The sequence below is a fragment of the Scyliorhinus torazame genome, chromosome 4 (assembly GCF_047496885.1).
Source record: "Scyliorhinus torazame isolate Kashiwa2021f chromosome 4, sScyTor2.1, whole genome shotgun sequence".
Taxonomy (NCBI): Eukaryota; Metazoa; Chordata; class Chondrichthyes; order Carcharhiniformes; family Scyliorhinidae; genus Scyliorhinus; species Scyliorhinus torazame.
This window is the reverse complement of record NC_092710.1, coordinates 48302704-48319744: the sequence shown is the minus strand read 5'-3', so window position 1 is coordinate 48319744 and position 17041 is coordinate 48302704. Positions and strand designations below refer to the sequence as shown.

Sequence of the window (17041 nt, the reverse complement as noted above, 5' to 3'; positions counted from 1 at the left end):
TCAATGCCTCAATTAAGAGCTCCTGCTCCTGCAGGTCCATTCCAGGATATACAGGTAGATTACATCAGCCTTCCTAAATGTCAAAAGTACAATGACGTCCTTGTAATAGTGGATAAATTCTCCAGATGGGTGGAAGCTGCTCCAGCTAGAAGAGGGACAGCTGCCCATACAGCCAAAGTGCTATGCAAAGACTTTATCCCTCGATGGGGAGTTCCAGCTAGCATTGACTCAGACAATGGATCCCACTTCACAGGTGCTGTTTGTAAGGAAGTCTGTAAACTACTAAACATTAACTGGAATTTACACTGTCCTTACATCCACAATCACCAGGACAAGTGGAACTTATGAATCGAACTTTGAAAGAAAGACTGTCTAAATACAGCCAGGAAGGCATGAATTGGGTCCAAGCTTTGCCAATAGTGTTATGCAGTATTAGAGCTACACCAAACAGAACAACAGGCCTGAGTCCATTTGAAATCATCACAGGCAGACCAATGTCTCTGCCAGGAACTATTGACTTGTGGAAAGCAGACTGTCATTTAATGAGTGATACTTTGTTGTCTTACTGTCAAGATCTAACAAATGCAGTTAGCTCTGCTTCTCAACAGGTGTTAGCTGCTTGGGGAGATCCTCCAGAAGGTGGGCACGACCTGGTGCCTGGTGAAGAAGTGTACGTTAAAAAGCTGCAAAAGGAACCCTTAGGATCAAAGTGGGAAGGTCCTTTCGTAATCCTTCTCACCACCCAATCCACTGTGAAGTTAAAAGGAAAGAAAAGTTGGATTCACGCATCACACGTGAAGCGCGCATACAAGTAAAATGTTTGCCGCAATTTTAATTTTCAGTTCTGTGATTGGCTTTGTGAACGTTGTATCAGAACTGAATAAGAACACATTCCTTTACACATCTACGATATATGCTAAAAACTTTAATATTTCCAACTGTTGGGTATGCATTGCAACCCCTACTAACTCAGGGGAGGGTATTCCCTTTCTAACTATTCCCTTTAATGCTTCAGAAACGGCAGAATGGTACATCTATCAAAGTGTCCCTCACTCTGTGGTGATCCGTTCTGGAGCATATTCATGTGAAAAAGGAAGGTTCCAGGTTCGCATCCAAAAATATATTAAACTATGGAAATCTGCAGGTTATCCACTAAATACCTTTTTAGGATGGCACCAACTTAAATATAACCCTAACCAAAAACCTCAATATCTCAACCTCCCAACTAATGGTAAACAAAACGGATCAATTTGCTTCATGAGTAAGAACCCTAAAGGGATACAAATGGGTAATAGTATTTGTACTAATTATGTAGATGTTAACACAGCTTATAAATGTACAAACGATCTCTTACAAAGAGTTCTGCTGTCCTCAAAGATAACAGGCATACCTAATCTCAAAAATAATAAAACATTCGAAGACCGATGGTTCTTAGAAAATATTTACTTATATTCTGCTTATAATGGAACTTATTTTATTTGTGGTAACAAAGCATATCCCTGGCTCCCAACATCCTGGTCAGGATCTTGCTATTTAGGATACATTGTACCGGCCATTCGTCATGTGATTAATCTTCCTCATGCTTCAGAAGCAGTTGCTCGAAGGAACAAACGTTCCATTTTCTTAAAAGATGCAATTTTTGATAGAATGATTCCTTTCTATCAGGAAATGAGGATGGAGAATAAATTGAATAAAATAACAACCATCATACAAAACGTAGCAGATTACACCGCCACTGCCCTAGATAAAATTTCTGACGAAATGCGAGCAATTCGAACCATGGTGTTACAAAATCGAATGGCACTTGACTATGTGCTAGCTGAAAAAGGTGGCACCTGCGCCCTGATTGGTGCAGAATGTTGCACTTTCATTCCCGATAACTCGAAAGAAGTTAAAGATTTGGCATTACATATCCAAAACGAAATCAAAAAACTTGATCCACCCCAATTTATCTCTCTCTGGGATAAAATTTGTGGGTGGCTTGGACCCACTGGAATGTCCACAATAAGAATAATCTCATTCTCCTGTGTAGCTGTATTCACCATTTACATAACATACCAATGTGCTAAGTGCATAAAAAACCTATTCGCTAAACGCAGGGGACCAACTATCAGAATGATTCAAACTAACCCAACGGTACTCGTAATTGATGAACTTGAGCTGAAATACTATTATTGAAATATTACTGATCAATCAACTATTTGACTATTATTAACATATTGTATCATTTATTAATACTGAATCAGTAGGATCAAATTTGATTAATTCATTAATTATAATAATTATTTTGACTGTATTATTAACATTGTATAATTTATTAATACTGAATCAGTAGGGTCAAATTTGATTAATCTATTAATTATAATAATTATTTTGAAATGTCTGTTGTATTTTAAGTGTCAATTTTATTGTTTAAAACTACAATGATTCTTTGCGCTTTTACCTATCCTATCGCATTAATGATGTATTTTAATCTTTTCTGATATATCTCAATTTTTCGATTTATCAAAGGGCCGACTGTAGAAGCCAGGTATTTCGAATACAACTAGTATAGGTAAAAGATAGCTGTTTAAGCATAAATGTTGAGCCCCAGTTTTAATACCCATTTATACAGCATAATTCACTTTTACTGAAGTCCGTTGTTCTGGCAAATGCATATTTTCAAAGACAGTGTGACATTAAAACAGCAAGATAATTTGACACTGCTTGTGCTAATTGTCAAGGACAGGGACTGAATACACAGCACCATTGTTCACAATGCCGATAACAGTTAGGTCAGAAAAGCTGATGTTGCACATTGAAGATGGACGGCTTGCCATCAAATCAAATGTGTTTGAGTCTAACCCAAACCAATTAGGATTATATTGGGGTGTAATTAGACGACTTAAGACAGATATGAAAGTGTATAACTGAAAAGTTTCTCCCGGCCATTTTAGGTTAGGTTTGGTTTTAGTGTTTAGTTTAGTCAGTTTTGTCCTTTATAGTCTCCATTTTAGAGATGTCTTTTGAGCGTTCTGTCAGTCAAACAGTCTGTGTCAGTGATGTTAGTCCACTTTTGACTTTGAGTTTGAGTTTAGCTGAAGATTAGCTCTCTCTCTCTCTTCATGTTTCATTGCCAGACTTTGGCCTTTAAAAAGTTACTTTCGAGCTGTCTGCCTAAGCAAAGAAAGATAATGTCTGTAATTCTCTGAAAGCTTCGAATTGTCTACGAATTGCCTTTTAAATGACTTTCAAATTGTAATCAAGCGACGACAAATAAAACAATTCTTTTTGGCACCTGAGGAGTTGAGACTGCAAATTTCTGCTGAGTTCCAGTATTCGCAAAGTGCTACTGATAACCGAATAGCAGAGATGATATAAATTCCTTCAACTATACACAGTCGAATAATACAAGGAATCGATCAACTTAACACAGTCTACAAATATTATAAATCTTACAACTTGTCGTATTGCGCCAGGACTTGATTCATCAACTAAGCTTCCCCCAAACTTGGCGTGGTTTGACAGGTTAAGATCCTATAAATTAAAGATTCCTTCAGATGTTAAGATGCCTAAGATGTTAAGTCAGACTAAACGATCTACTATAAATATGTCTGCTTCTGACAAGTCAATGCCAACCATCCAAGACGTCATAAGATTACAGGAAGACGCTCCTGAGAGTGATAAACAAATGTGGAAACGGTTAGGTTGTACATATGATTCTGTTTCCTCTTTATGGACCACGCCTGCACATCAGACTTATATGTCTCATGTGCTGGCTTTATGGGTAATTGAATGTGTACACTTTGCACTCATTGTGGGGCTCAAGGGACTAGTGATTTGTTGCTGGACACTTGGTGGCACCCTAAAATGCAGGGGTTGGCCCAAAGTATCAGTAATCGGTGTTTGATTTGTCAGCAATATAACACCGGAAAAGGTATCTCTTGTGGGATGGGGCAAACCCCGTTGCCCAGTGGTCCCTTTGAGACGCTCCAAATGGATTACATTGAGTTGGAAAGGTGTCAATGTTATAAATATGTTTTGGTCATTGTGGATGTGTTCAGCAGATGGGTCGAGGCGTATCCGACTATCGATAATAAAGTTGCTACTGTGGTTAAAGTCTTGATGAGGGAATTCATTCCCCGGTACGGTATACCAGCTCAGTTAAGTTCTGATAATGGGCCTCATTTAATTGGACAAATTAACAAGGAGTTTTGCTCACAGTTGGGCATACGCCAGCAGTTACACTGTGCTTATAGACCGCAGGCGGCCGGGTTGGTTGAGAGACACAATCAGACCCTCAAAACTAAATTGGCTAAATTAAGAGCAGACAGGGGACTGACATGGCTTAAGTTGCTCCCCGTTGCCCTCTTCCAGCTGCGGGTTACACCTGCGGGACCGGCCCGGCTCTCTCCCGCTGAGATTCTTTATGGCAGGCCTCTTAGAACTCCCTGGAGCCTGCAGGTTCCCAGACTGGTTCAGTTTCATCAGATGACTGAAGAGATGACCACCTATGTTCTAGCCCTCACGCAAGTGCTCAAGGAACTCCATGGCCAGGTCCACGCGGCTCACAAGCCATCGCCCCCAGTACCTAGCTCACTTTCAGTCCAGCCCGGTAGTTATGTCATGGTCAAAAATTGGACTAGGAAGGGGTCGGAGCCGCGATGGGACAGGCCCTTCCAAGTTCTCCTTACCACCCCCACAGCAGTTAAAGTGGAGGGGCGAAGTGCTTGGGTCCACCTACATCACTGTAAATTGAGTCCATCTCCACTACTGTAAAAGATCGGATACTAAACTGCCTCCCTTCTCCAGTGCTATTTTACAGGTGTGGAGCATGATGGAGTGGCTACGCATCGTCTGTCTGATATTTGGCCTCACTTCGTTTGGCGTGTTATTGGCGATGGACATGGAAAAGGGGAATATTATGTATCTGTGTAGCCCCAACCAATCTACAAGGATACATCACCTATGGAAAGGTGATGTTCTTCGCTGCCCCCATATACGAGGACATGGTATAGACTCACGGAAGGTCATCAAAGTTAAGGAGAATGCAGGAGTCATGAAGCAGTTGCACCGGTCCCGGCGATGTGAAGGGAACATTATATGGACATTGCCTTGTTTTTGGAATACATGTAAATTTGATTTTGGATGTGTTAAGAGTGGTACAATAAAGGTAAAATCAGGCTGTCAGAAGAGTGTAGGAAGAGGCTATGAGAAAGAGAAAGGGACTAGAGAGAGGACGGGGCGTATGAGAAGGGAAGTACAGCTAGAACGTAGGTTACCGGGAGATACACTTAAGTTAATTAAAGGCCAAACTGAGGTAAACCCGGGTAGTATGAATCTCTTCTACCAGATTTACCACCGTCTGTATGGCCAGGGACGGGTTGTCTGCTACCCAAACCCCGCAGCGGTGTCTAGGTTATTTTCTGTTTCACCGCTTTGGGGCACTCCCCAAACGGTGGTTCATTGTCAGCATTCCGAACCACTGCCCGATCAGGTCACTCTTCCTTACGATCCGGGTTCAGCACCACCGGCTATTTGCCTTCCCCTTCCTCGGGATAATTCCCATTCACAGTACGATAGGCTGCGACGGTGGAGGGCGTACATACCTAGCCACTTCACTCCCAATAGGGATTCACGGTCGTTCGAGAATTGCTTCAGCAGTGAAGGATATGGCTGTTTGCTGGTAGAGGTGGACACAAATATAACATGTCTGGTTCCCACCTGTACGGACAGGAGGTGCCATATCACCCAGGCGTCTGGCCAATGCGTTTGTTACAACACCACTTGCGTTCCATTGAACGCCGGCCTCCAGCTCCTCTGTGGCTGTGCAAATGTCTCTCATATCACTGTTGGGACTAGGGCTTTCCGCATTGCTGGGCGGCCCGAATGGGCATTTCAAAGTTGGATAAACTGGGCTACTGGGAGGTCCTTACGCAACCGACATGCTGATTGTGATGCTAGCCTCCACACGGAACAAGGATACTACTTTTTGTTTAATGGTACAGCGACCAACGTTTTGTCACCCCCATTTCCCCGCCGAATTGCTATAGGGACTCTAGTCCCCACCACAGTCCACTGACCTTCGGCGTGGAACCTGCATAATCAGTTAGCACGCCGGGCAGTCTCTGCTGAATTTTGCGAGAACTGGAAAAAACCTCAGGTTCTTGCACCCAACCGGGGCCACTCAGCCGGGTGGGGCATTCTGAGCGTATTGACACTGGGAGGTGTGGGGGGTTCCTTGGCTGTCAGTGATCGGAATTATTTTATTTGCGGCCTTACCATCTTGGGAAATGAAACCTTGGGAGCCCTCGGGGCAATAACCAAGGAGTTGTCTCAGCTACGGTTGTTTGCAATGCAGAACCGGTATGCACTTGACTATCTTCTGGCCCGTGAGGGTGGGGTATGCGCCATAGTGCAGGGCAAGTGTATCGTGGGAGTTCAAGACTTGACCGCTAACATCACTAAATTTATGGATCGCATACGGGATCACTTGGACGGGATGCAGGATCCTGGCTCTTGGGGTAACTGGGGATTTGGAGGTTGGAAGGACTGGTTGATAAATATGGCCATGTATCGAGTGGTAGCTATCGGCTGCATCTTTGTGGGCCTGGCCATCCTTAAATGTGTGATGGGTAGAATGCGGGGTGCACTGGATCAGATCACCGCCCCAAAAAATTTAACTGTTAAAATCCATGAGGGTGAAGCAGATGAAGGGGGGCTAAGACAGGAATTGGAAATGCAGCGACAGGTCTTTTTAGATGAGGAACCGTAGCTATGGATTGGATAGTTCGGTTATCATGGAATGATAAAAGGAGGGAATGACGAATGTGATATAAAATAGTTACTTTAGAGATATTAGCTAATGTAATGTAGAAATAAGCCACTTTGATTCTGGCAAGTAGAGACAAAGGATTTTAGACCGCATGGAAAAAAGCAGGAAGAGGTGTGTCTATGAGAGTGATGTTGAATTGATAGGGGCCGGAGAAAGGGATTGGAAGTGAGCCAATCAGAATAGATCAAACAAGTCAGGAGGGACATAGGATGACCTATGGGGTCGAGTATGTGAAACTTGATGCCATTTGAATGTATCAGTACTGATCTCTTTGTCTGGGACATTCACTTAGTTCCCGGGGCTGCAGAGAGCAACATGTTATCTGTATCACTGTGGACTAGGTAGCTTGCAAGCTGAATAAAATAACTAATGTTATACCTGCAAATCCATCTCGACTTTTATTGAGGCCAGACTGACGGATAAAGAAATTTGGGATTCAACATTTGCGAGGGAAATGAGCTGGAGAGGCTGAATTGCCAGTGAAGGAAATTCAAAAGATACAATATGAGACTTTGACGTGAGCTATGAGAGAACTGTTGAAATGGGCCTTGATAGCTCAGTCGGGAGAGCATCAGACTTTTAATCTGAGGGTCCAGGATTCAAGTCCCTGTCAGGGCATTGATTTTGGTTCAAGTCGTTTGCTTCCGAATGAACGGTTGGGAATAAAAATAAAGAATGCAGGATGTTTTATGGAAAGTGGAAGAACCATGACAACGTCGTGTTGGCCAAATTGCAACAGCCGTCCAGAATTTTGAAGAATTTTTGCTAGATTTTCAGTGAATGTAAAAACTCTCTCCTGGTCTTATCCAGCATTATACCACATAGTTTTCTGGCCATGTTTAATCACTTCCCAATTCACAAAATATTTCCTGTTTGTATACTTCTTTCCTGCAGAACTGCTTTTAAATTAATAACTTTCAGAAATAACTGCAATTTTTACAGTTTCAAAAGCCCAGTGCCGATGAATATTTTAGTTTGCACTCTCAAAATCAGCAGGAAAAATCAACAATACTGATGGTTATTCAAAACAATTGAAATCTGTTCTACACTTGCAAACATGCTATGCAGGTTGGTGCTGTGGTTTAGATGGTTAAAGTGCCTGTCTTGTAAACAGGTGATCCTGAGATCAAATCTCAACAATACATTTACACTTTCAGGTCAAAGTGTGTAGCCTGTGAAAAATGCTTGTCATTTAATGGTGAACACAGAAAATGTTGACAACATTTCTGTGGTACTGACCTTCAAGATTGCTTTTCCTTGATTTATGTCAAACTTGATTCAAACTCCCATATCTCCCACTTTTCACGCAACTTCCATTTTCCTCATCTACTCCATTGCATGTAACCTCGCTTCAGCTCTGAATAAGGATCACACGGATTTGAAACATTAACTTTGTGTCTGGCTTCACAGACATCCTCAAATTTTATGAGCTTTAATCTAATCATTTTTAGTTTCTCATGCAGATTCACAACATGTGCAGTATTTTCCTTTGAATGCACGACAGGATTGACCTCAGGAAATCCAGAAGGAACATTTTGAATGTCTGTCAGCGATGTCTGTGAGCAAAGATTGAATGATTAAATGATTTACTCTGATGAAGAGTGACACAGCCTCGAAATGTTAGCTCGGTTCTCTCTTCACAGATGCTGCCAGACCCACTGAGATTTTCCATAATTTCCTGTTTTTTTTCAAATTTCATAACTGCAGTAATTTGCCTTTTTATTGGACGATATATGTTGCTGCATGTCAGCAAGAACGATTTGGGCGGCATAAAGGATGGGTTGTTTTCTCTGAAGATGTGGCGTTGACAGATCTATTTGCACCCTGAAACTTTGCGATTTGCATAATTTGCTACTTTACTAGATGAGCTTACTTGCGTTCACTCCCTGCCACAACAAACAACAGATGACATGCTTTATTACCTCTCTAAAAATACAATCCGTATCTCTGCAGCTTCCCACTGATATCTCAGCGAACTAACCGTAATCTTCAATGTCTTGAAGTCCCAGTGCATGTCCCTGGGTAACAACAGTTGTCACATCACAGGTCATTGGAAAAATGCGAGTCCAAGTTGAAGAATTTGAGAAAGAAAGCCGAAGGGAGGCTGTCGGTCTGCTTGCGAGGGAAATGAGCTGGAGAGGCTGAATGACCAGTGAAGGAAATTCAAAAGATACAATATGAGACTTTGAAGTGAGCTGTGAGAAAGTTTTTGGAATGGTCTTTGGTAGCTCAGTCGGTAGAGCATCAGACTTTTAATCTGAGGGTCGAGGGTTCAAGTCACTGTCAGGGTTTTGATTTTGGCTCAAGGCGTTTGCTTCCCAATGAACGGTAGGAAATGAAAGATAAAGAATGCAGGATGCTTTATGGCAAGTGGAAGAACCGTGACAACGTCGTGTTTGCCAAATTGCAACAGCCGTCCAGAATTTTCAAGAATTGTTGCTAGATTTTCAGTTGATGTTTAAACTCTCTCCTGGACTTGTCCTGCATTATATCACTATAGTTTTCTGGCCATGTTTAATCACTTACCAATTCGCAAAATATTTCCTGTTTGTATACTTCTTTCTTGCAGAACTGCTTTTAAATTAATTACTTTCAGAAATAACTGCAATCTTTACAGTTTCAAAACCCAGTGCCGATGAATATTTTAATTTGCACTCTCAAAGTCAGCAGGAGAAATCAACAATACTGATGTTTAATCAAAACAATTGAAATCTGTTCCACACTTGCGAAGCTGTCTTGCAGATTGGTGCTGTGGCTTAGATGGTTAAAGTGCCTGTCTTCTAAACAGTAGATCCTGAGTTAAATCTCAGCAGTACATTTATACATTCAGGTCAAAGCATGTAGCCTGTGAAGAATTCTCCTCATTTAATGGTGAACACAGAAAATGTTGACAACATTTCTGTGGTACTGACCTTCAAGAATGCTTTCCCTTGTTTTATGTCAAACTTGATTCAAACTTCCCTATCGCCCATTTTTCACGCAACTTCCATTTTCCTCATCTACTCCATTGCATGTAACCTCGCTTCAGCTCTGAATAAGGATCACACGGATTTGAAACATTAACTTTGTGTTTGGCTCCACAGACATCCTCAAATTTTATGAGCTTTCACCCAATCATTTTTAGTTTCTCATGCAGATTCACAATATGTGCAGTATTTTCCTTTGAATGCACGACAGGATTGACCTCAGGAAATCCAGTAGGAACATTTTGAATGTCTGTCAGCGATGTCTGTGAGCAAAGATTGAATGATTAAATGATTTACTCTGATGAAGAGTGACCCAACTTCGAAACGTTAGCTCGGTTCTCTCTTCACAGATGCTGCCAGACCCACTGAGAATTTCCATCATTTCCTGTTTTAATTCAGATTTCACATCCGCAGTAATTTGCTTTTTTATTGGACGATATATGCTGCTGCATGTTAGCAAGAATGATTCGGGCGGGATAAATTGTTGGGCATTTTCCATGAAGATGTGGTGTTGACAGATCTATTGACACCCTGAAATTTGCGATTTGCATAATTTGTTAGTTTTCTAGATGAGCTTACTTGCGTTCACACTCTGCCACAACAAACAACAGATGGCATCCTTTATTCCCCCTCTTAAAATACAATCTGTAGCTCTGTCGCTTCCCACTCATATCTCAGCGAACTAACCGTAATCTTCAATGTCTTGAAGTCCCAGTGCATGTCCGTGGGCATCACCAGTTGCCACATCTCAAGTCATTGGTAAAATGCGAGTCCAAGTTGAAGAATTTGAGAAAGGAAACCAAAGGGAGGCTGCCAGTCTGCTTGCGAGGGAAATGAGCTGGAGAGGCTGAATGACCAGTGAAGGAAATTCAAAAGATACAATATGAGACTTTGAAGTGAGCTATGAGAACATTTTTACATTGGGCCCTGGTAGCTCAGTTGGTAGCGCATCAGGCTTTTAATCTGATGGTCTAGGGTTCAGGTCCCTGTCAGGGTTTTGATTTTGGCTCAAGGCGTTTGCTTCCCAATGAACGGTTGGAAATAAAAATAAAGAATGCAGGATGCTTTATGGAAAGTGGAAGAACCGTGACAACGTCGTGTTTGCCAAATTGCAACAGCCGTCCAGAATTTTCAAGAATTTTTGCTAGATTTTCAGTTGATGTTTAAACTCTCTCCTGGTCTTGTCCTGCATTATACCACTGTAGTTTTCTGGCCATGTTTAATCACTTCCCAATTCGCAAAATATTTCCTGTTTGTATGCTCCTTTCCTGCAGAACTGCTTTTAAATTAATAACTTTCAGAAATAACTGCAATCTTTACAGTTTCAAAAGCCCAGTGACAATGAATATTTTAATTTGCACTCTCAAAGTCAGCAGGAGAAATCAACAATACTGATGTTTAATCAAAACAATTGAAATCTGTTCTACACTTGCAAAACTGTCTGGCAGATTGGTGCTGTGGCTTAGATGGTTAAAGTGCCTGTCTTGTAAACAGGAGATCCTGAGTTCAAATCTCAGCAGTACCATTGTACATTCAGGTCGAAGCCTGTGAAGAATGCTTCTCATTTAATGGTGAACACAGAAAATGTTGACAACATTTCTGTGGTACTGACCTTCAAGGTTGCTTTCCCCTGTTTTACGTCAAACTTCCATATCTCCCATTTTTCACGCAACTTCCATTATCCTCATCTACTCCATTGCATCTAACCTCGCTTCAGCTCTGAATAAGGATCACACGGATTTGAAACATTAACTTTGTGTTTGGCTCCACAGACATCCTCAAATTTTATGTGCTTTAATCCAATCATTTTTAGTTTCTCATGCACATTCACAACATGTGCAGTATTTTCCTTTGAATGCACAACAGGATTGACCTCAGGAAATCCAGTAGGAACATGTTGAATGTCTGTCAGCGATGTCTGTGAGCAAAGATTGAATGATTAAATGATTTACTCTGATGAAGAATGACCCTGCCTCGAAACGTTAGCTCGGTTCTCTCTTCACAGATGCTGCCAGACCCACTGAGATTTTCCATCATTTCCTGTTTTTTTTCAGATTTCACATCTGCAGTAATTTGCCTTTTTATTGGACGATATATGTTGCTGCATGTCAGCAAGAACGATTTGGGTGGGATAAAGGATGGGGCGTTTTCCATGAAGATGTGGCGTTGACAGATCTATTTACACCCTGAAAATTTGCGATTTGCATAATTTGCTACTTTACTAGATGAGCTTACTTGCGTTCACACTCTGCCACAACAAACAACAGATGACACGCTTTATTACCTCTCTCAAAATACAACCTGTATCTCTGCAGCTTCCCACTCACATCTCTGCGAACTAAACATAATCTTCAATGTCTTGAAGTCCCAGTGCATGTCCCTGGGTAACAACAGTTGTCACATCACAAGTCACTTGTAACATGCGAGTCCAAGTTGAAGAATTTGAGAAAGAAAGCCGAAGGGAGGCTGCCGGTCTGCTTGCGAGGGAAATGAGCTGGAGAGGCTGAATGACCAGTGAAGGAAATTCAAAAGATACAATATGAGACTTTGAAGTGAGCTATAAGAACGTTTTTATACTGGGTTCTGGTACCTCAGTCGGAAGAGCGTCAGACTTTTAATCTGAGGGTCCAGGGTTCAAGTCCCTCTCAGGGTTTTGATTTTGGCTCAAGGCGTTTGCTTCCCAATGAACGGTCGGAAATAAAAATAAAGAATGCAGGATGCTTTATGGAAAGTGGAAGAACCGTGACAACGTCGTGATTGCCAAATTGCAACAGCCGTCCAGAATTTTCAAGAATTTTTGCTAGATTTTCAGTTGATGTTTAAACTCTCTCCTGGTCTTGTCCTGCATTATACCACTGTAGTTTTCTGGCCATGTTTAATCACTTACCAATTCGCAAAATATTTCCTGTTTGTATGCTCCTTTCCTGCAGAACTGCTTTTAAATTAATAACTTTCAGAAATAACTGCAATCTTTACAGTTTCAAAAGCCCAGTGACGATGAATATTTTAATTTGCACTCTCAAAGTCAGCAGGAGAAATCAACAATACTGATGTTTAATCAAAACAATTGAAATCTGTTCTACACTTGCAAAACTGTCTGGCAGATTGTTGCTGTGGCTTAGATGGTTAAAACGCCTGTCTTGTAAACAGGAGATCCTGAGTTCAAATCTCAGCAGTACCATTGTACATACAGGTCGAAGCATGTAACCTGTGACGAATGCTTCTCATTTAATTGTGAACACAGAAAATGTTGACAACATTTCTGTGGTACTGACCTTCAAGGTTGCTTTCCCCTGTTTTACGTCAAACTTCCATATCTCCCATTTTTCACGCAACTTCCATTATCCTCATCTACTCCATTGCATGTAACCTCGCTTCAGCTCTGAATAAGGATCACACGGATTTGAAACATTAACTTTGTGTTTGGCTCCACAGACATCCTCAAATTTTATGAGCTTTAATCCAATCATTTTTAGTTTCTCATGCACATTCACAACATGTGCAGTATTTTCCTTTGAATGCACGACAGGATTGACCTCAGGAAATCCAGTAGGAACATGTTGAATGTCTGTCAGCAAAGATTGAATGGTTAAATGATTTACTCTGATGAAGAGTGACGCAGCCTCGAAACGTTCGCTCGGTTCTCTCTTCACAGATGCTGCCAGTCCCACTGAGATTTTCCATCATTTCCTGTTTTTTTTCAGATTTCACATCTGCAGTAATTTGCCTTTTTATTGGACGATATATGTTGCTGCATGTCAGCAAGAACGATTTGGGCGGGATAAAGGATGGGGCGTTATCCATGAAGATGTGGCATTTGCAAATCTATTTACACCCTGAAAATTTGCGATTTGCATAATTTGCTACTTTACTAGATGAGCTTACTTGCGTTCACACTCTGCCACAACAAACAACAGATGACACGCTTTATTACCTCTCTCAAAATACAACCTGTATCTCTGCAGCTTCCCACTCACATCTCAGCGAACTAAACATAATCTTCAATGACTTGAAGTCCCAGTGCATGTCCCTGGGTAACAACAGTTGTCACATCACAAGTCACTTGTAACATGCGAGTCCAAGTTGAAGAATTTGAGAAAGAAAGCCGAAGGGAGGCTGCCGGTCTGCTTGCGAGGGAAATGAGCTGGAGAGGCTGAATGACCAGTGAAGGAAATTCAAAAGATACAATATGAGACTTTGAAGTGAGCTATGAGAACATTTTCAGAATGGGCCCTGGTAGCTCAGTCGGTAGAGCATCAGACTTTTAATCTGAGGGTCCAGGGTTCAAGTCCCTGTCAGCGTTTGGATTTTGGCTCAAGGCGTTTGCTTCCCAATGAACGGTTGGAAATAAAAATAAAGAATGCAGGATGCTTTATGGAAAGTGGAAGAACCGTGACAACGTCGTGTTTGCCAAATTGCAACAGCCGTCCAGAATTTTCAAGAATTTTTGCTAGATTTTCAGTTGATGTTTAAACTCTCTCCTGGACTTGTCCTGCATGATATCACTATAGTTTTCTGGCCATGTTTAATCACTTACAATTCGCAAAATATTTCCTGTTTGTATACTTCTTTCTTGCAGAACTGCTTTTAAATTAATAACTTTCAGAATAACTGCAATTTTTACAGTTTCAAAAGCCCAGTGCCGATGAATATTTTAATTTGCACTCTCAAAGTCAGCAGGAGAAATCAACAATACTGATGTTTAATTGAAGCAATTGAAATCTGTTCCACACTTGCAAGCCTGTCTTGCAGATTGGTGCTGTGGCTTAGATGGTTAAAGTGCCTGTCTTGTAAACAGAAGATTCTGAATTCAAATCTCAGCAGTACCTTTATACATTCAGGTCAAAGCATGTAACCTGTGAAGAATCCTCCTCCTTCAACGGTAAACACAGAAAATGTTGACAACATTTCTGTGGTACTGACCTTCAAGATTGCTTTCCCCTGTTTTATGTCAAACTTCCATATCTCCCATTTTTCACGCAACTTCCATTTTCCTCATCTACTCCATTGCATGTAACCTCGCTTCAGCTCTGAATAAGGATCACACGGATTTGAAACATTAACTTTGTGTTTGGCTCCACAGACATCCTCAAATTTTATGAGCTTTCACCCAAGCATTTTTAGTTTCTCATGCAGATTCACAATATGTGCAGTATTTTCCTTTGAATGCACGACAGGATTGACCTCAGGAAATCCAGTAGGAACATTTTGAATGCTTGTCAGCGATGTCTGTGAGCAAAGATTGAATGATTAAATGATTTACTCTGATGAAGAGTGACCCAACCTCGAAACGTTAGCTCGGTTCTCTCTTCACAGATGCTGCCAGACCCACTGAGATTTTCCATCATTTCCTGTTTTAATTCAGATTTCACATCCGCAGTAATTTGCTTTTTTATTGGACGATATATGTTGCTGCATGTTAGCAAGAACGATTCGGGCGGGATAAATTGTTGGGCATTTTCCATGAAGATGTGGTGTTGACAGATCTATTGACACCCTGAAATTTGCGATTTGCATAATTTGTTAGTTTTCTAGATGAGCTTACTTGCGTTCACACTCTGCCACAACAAACAACAGATGACACCCTTTATTCCCCCTCTTAAAATACAATCTGTAGCTCTGTCGCTTCCCACTCATATCTCAGCGAACTAACCGTAATCTTCAATGTCTTGAAGTCCCAGTGCATGTCCGTGGGCATCAACAGTTGCCACATCTCAAGTCATTGGTAAAATGCGAGTCCAAGTTGAAGAATTTGAGAAAGAAAGCCGAAGGGAGGCTGCCGGTCTGCTTGCGAGGGAAATGAGCTGGAGAGGCTGAATTACCAGTGAAGGAAATTCAAAAGATACAATATGAGACTTTGAAGTGAGCTATGAGAACATTTTTATCTTGGGCCCTGGTAGCTCAGTTGGTAGAGCATCAGGCTATTAATCTAATGGTCCAGGGTTCAGGTCCCTGTCAGGGTTTTGATTTTGGCTCAAGGCGTTTGCTTCCCAATGAACGGTAGGAAATAAAAATAAAGAATGCAGGATGCTTTATGGAAAGTGGAAGAACCGTGACAACGTCGTGTTTGCCAAATTGCAACAGCCGTCCAGAATTTTCAAGAATTTTTGCTAGATTTTCAGTTGATGTTTAAACTCTCTCCTGGTCTTGTCCTGCATTATACCACTCTCGTTTTCAGTCCATGTTTAATCACTTACCAATTCGCAAAATATTTCCTGTTTGTATGCTCCTTTCCTGCAGAACTGCTTTTAAATTAATAACTTTCAGAAATAACTGCAATCTTTACAGTTTCAAAAGCCCAGTGACAATGAATATTTTAATTTGCACTCTCAAAGTCAGCAGGAGAAATCAACAATACTGATGTTTAATCAAAACAATTGAAATCTGTTCTACACTTGCAAAACTGTCTGGCAGATTGGTGCTGTGGCTTAGATGGTTAAAGCGCCTGTCTTGTAAACAGGCGATCCTGAGTTAAAATCTCAGCAGTACCGTTGTACATTCAGGTCAAAGCATGTAGCCTGTGAAGAATGCTTCTCATTTAATGGTGAACACAGAAAATGTTGACAACATTTCTGTGGTACTGACCTTCAAGGTTGCTTTCCCCTGTTTTACGTCCAACTTCCATATCTCCCATTTTTCACGCAACTTCCATTATCCTCATCTACTCCATTGTATGTAACCTCGCTTCAGCTCTGAATAAGGATCACACGGATTTGAAACATTAACTTTGTGTTTGGCTCCACAGACATCCTCAAATTTTATGTGCTTTAATCCAATCATTTTTAGTTTCTCATGCACATTCACAACATGTGCAGTATTTTCCTTTGAATGCACGACAGGATTGACCTCAGGAAATCCAGTAGGAACATGTTGAATGTCTGTCAGCGATGTCTGTGAGCAAAGATTGAATGATTAAATGATTTACTCTGATGAAGAGTGACCCAGCCTCGAAGCGTTAGCTCGGTTCTCTCTTCACAGATGCTGCCAGACCCACTGAGATTTTCCATCATTTCCTGTTTTTTTTCAGATTTCACATCTGCAGTAATTTGCCTTTTTATTGGACGATATATGTTGCTGCATGTCAGCAAGAACGATTTGGGCGGGATAAAGGATGGGGCGTTTTCCATGAAGATGTGGCGTTGACAGATCTATTTACACCCTGAAAATTTGCGATTTGCATAATTTGCTACTTTACTAGATGAGCTTACTTGCGTTCACACTCTGCCACAACAGACAACAGATGACACGCTTTATTCCCTCT

At 41.2% G+C, this 17041-nt stretch overlaps 6 non-coding genes across 6 annotated transcripts; all 6 read left to right on the top strand.

Moving 5' to 3' along the window:
* Positions 1–7359: 7359 nt before the first annotated feature.
* trnak-uuu (transfer RNA lysine (anticodon UUU)) lies at positions 7360–7432 on the top strand. Its single transcript has one exon. It is a non-coding gene; the product is annotated as a tRNA-Lys (tRNA).
* Positions 7433–11231: 3799 nt separating this feature from the next.
* On the top strand, positions 11232–11305 carry trnat-ugu (transfer RNA threonine (anticodon UGU)). Its single transcript has one exon. It is a non-coding gene; the product is annotated as a tRNA-Thr (tRNA).
* A 1582-nt stretch (positions 11306–12887) lies between these two features.
* trnat-ugu (transfer RNA threonine (anticodon UGU)) lies at positions 12888–12961 on the top strand. The gene has a single exon. It is a non-coding gene; the product is annotated as a tRNA-Thr (tRNA).
* Positions 12962–14010: 1049 nt separating this feature from the next.
* trnak-uuu (transfer RNA lysine (anticodon UUU)) lies at positions 14011–14083 on the top strand. The gene has a single exon. It is a non-coding gene; the product is annotated as a tRNA-Lys (tRNA).
* Positions 14084–15670: 1587 nt separating this feature from the next.
* Positions 15671–15743, top strand: trnan-auu (transfer RNA asparagine (anticodon AUU)). Its single transcript has one exon. It is a non-coding gene; the product is annotated as a tRNA-Asn (tRNA).
* Positions 15744–16197: 454 nt separating this feature from the next.
* On the top strand, positions 16198–16271 carry trnat-ugu (transfer RNA threonine (anticodon UGU)). The gene has a single exon. It is a non-coding gene; the product is annotated as a tRNA-Thr (tRNA).
* The last annotated feature ends 770 nt before the right edge of the window (positions 16272–17041 follow it).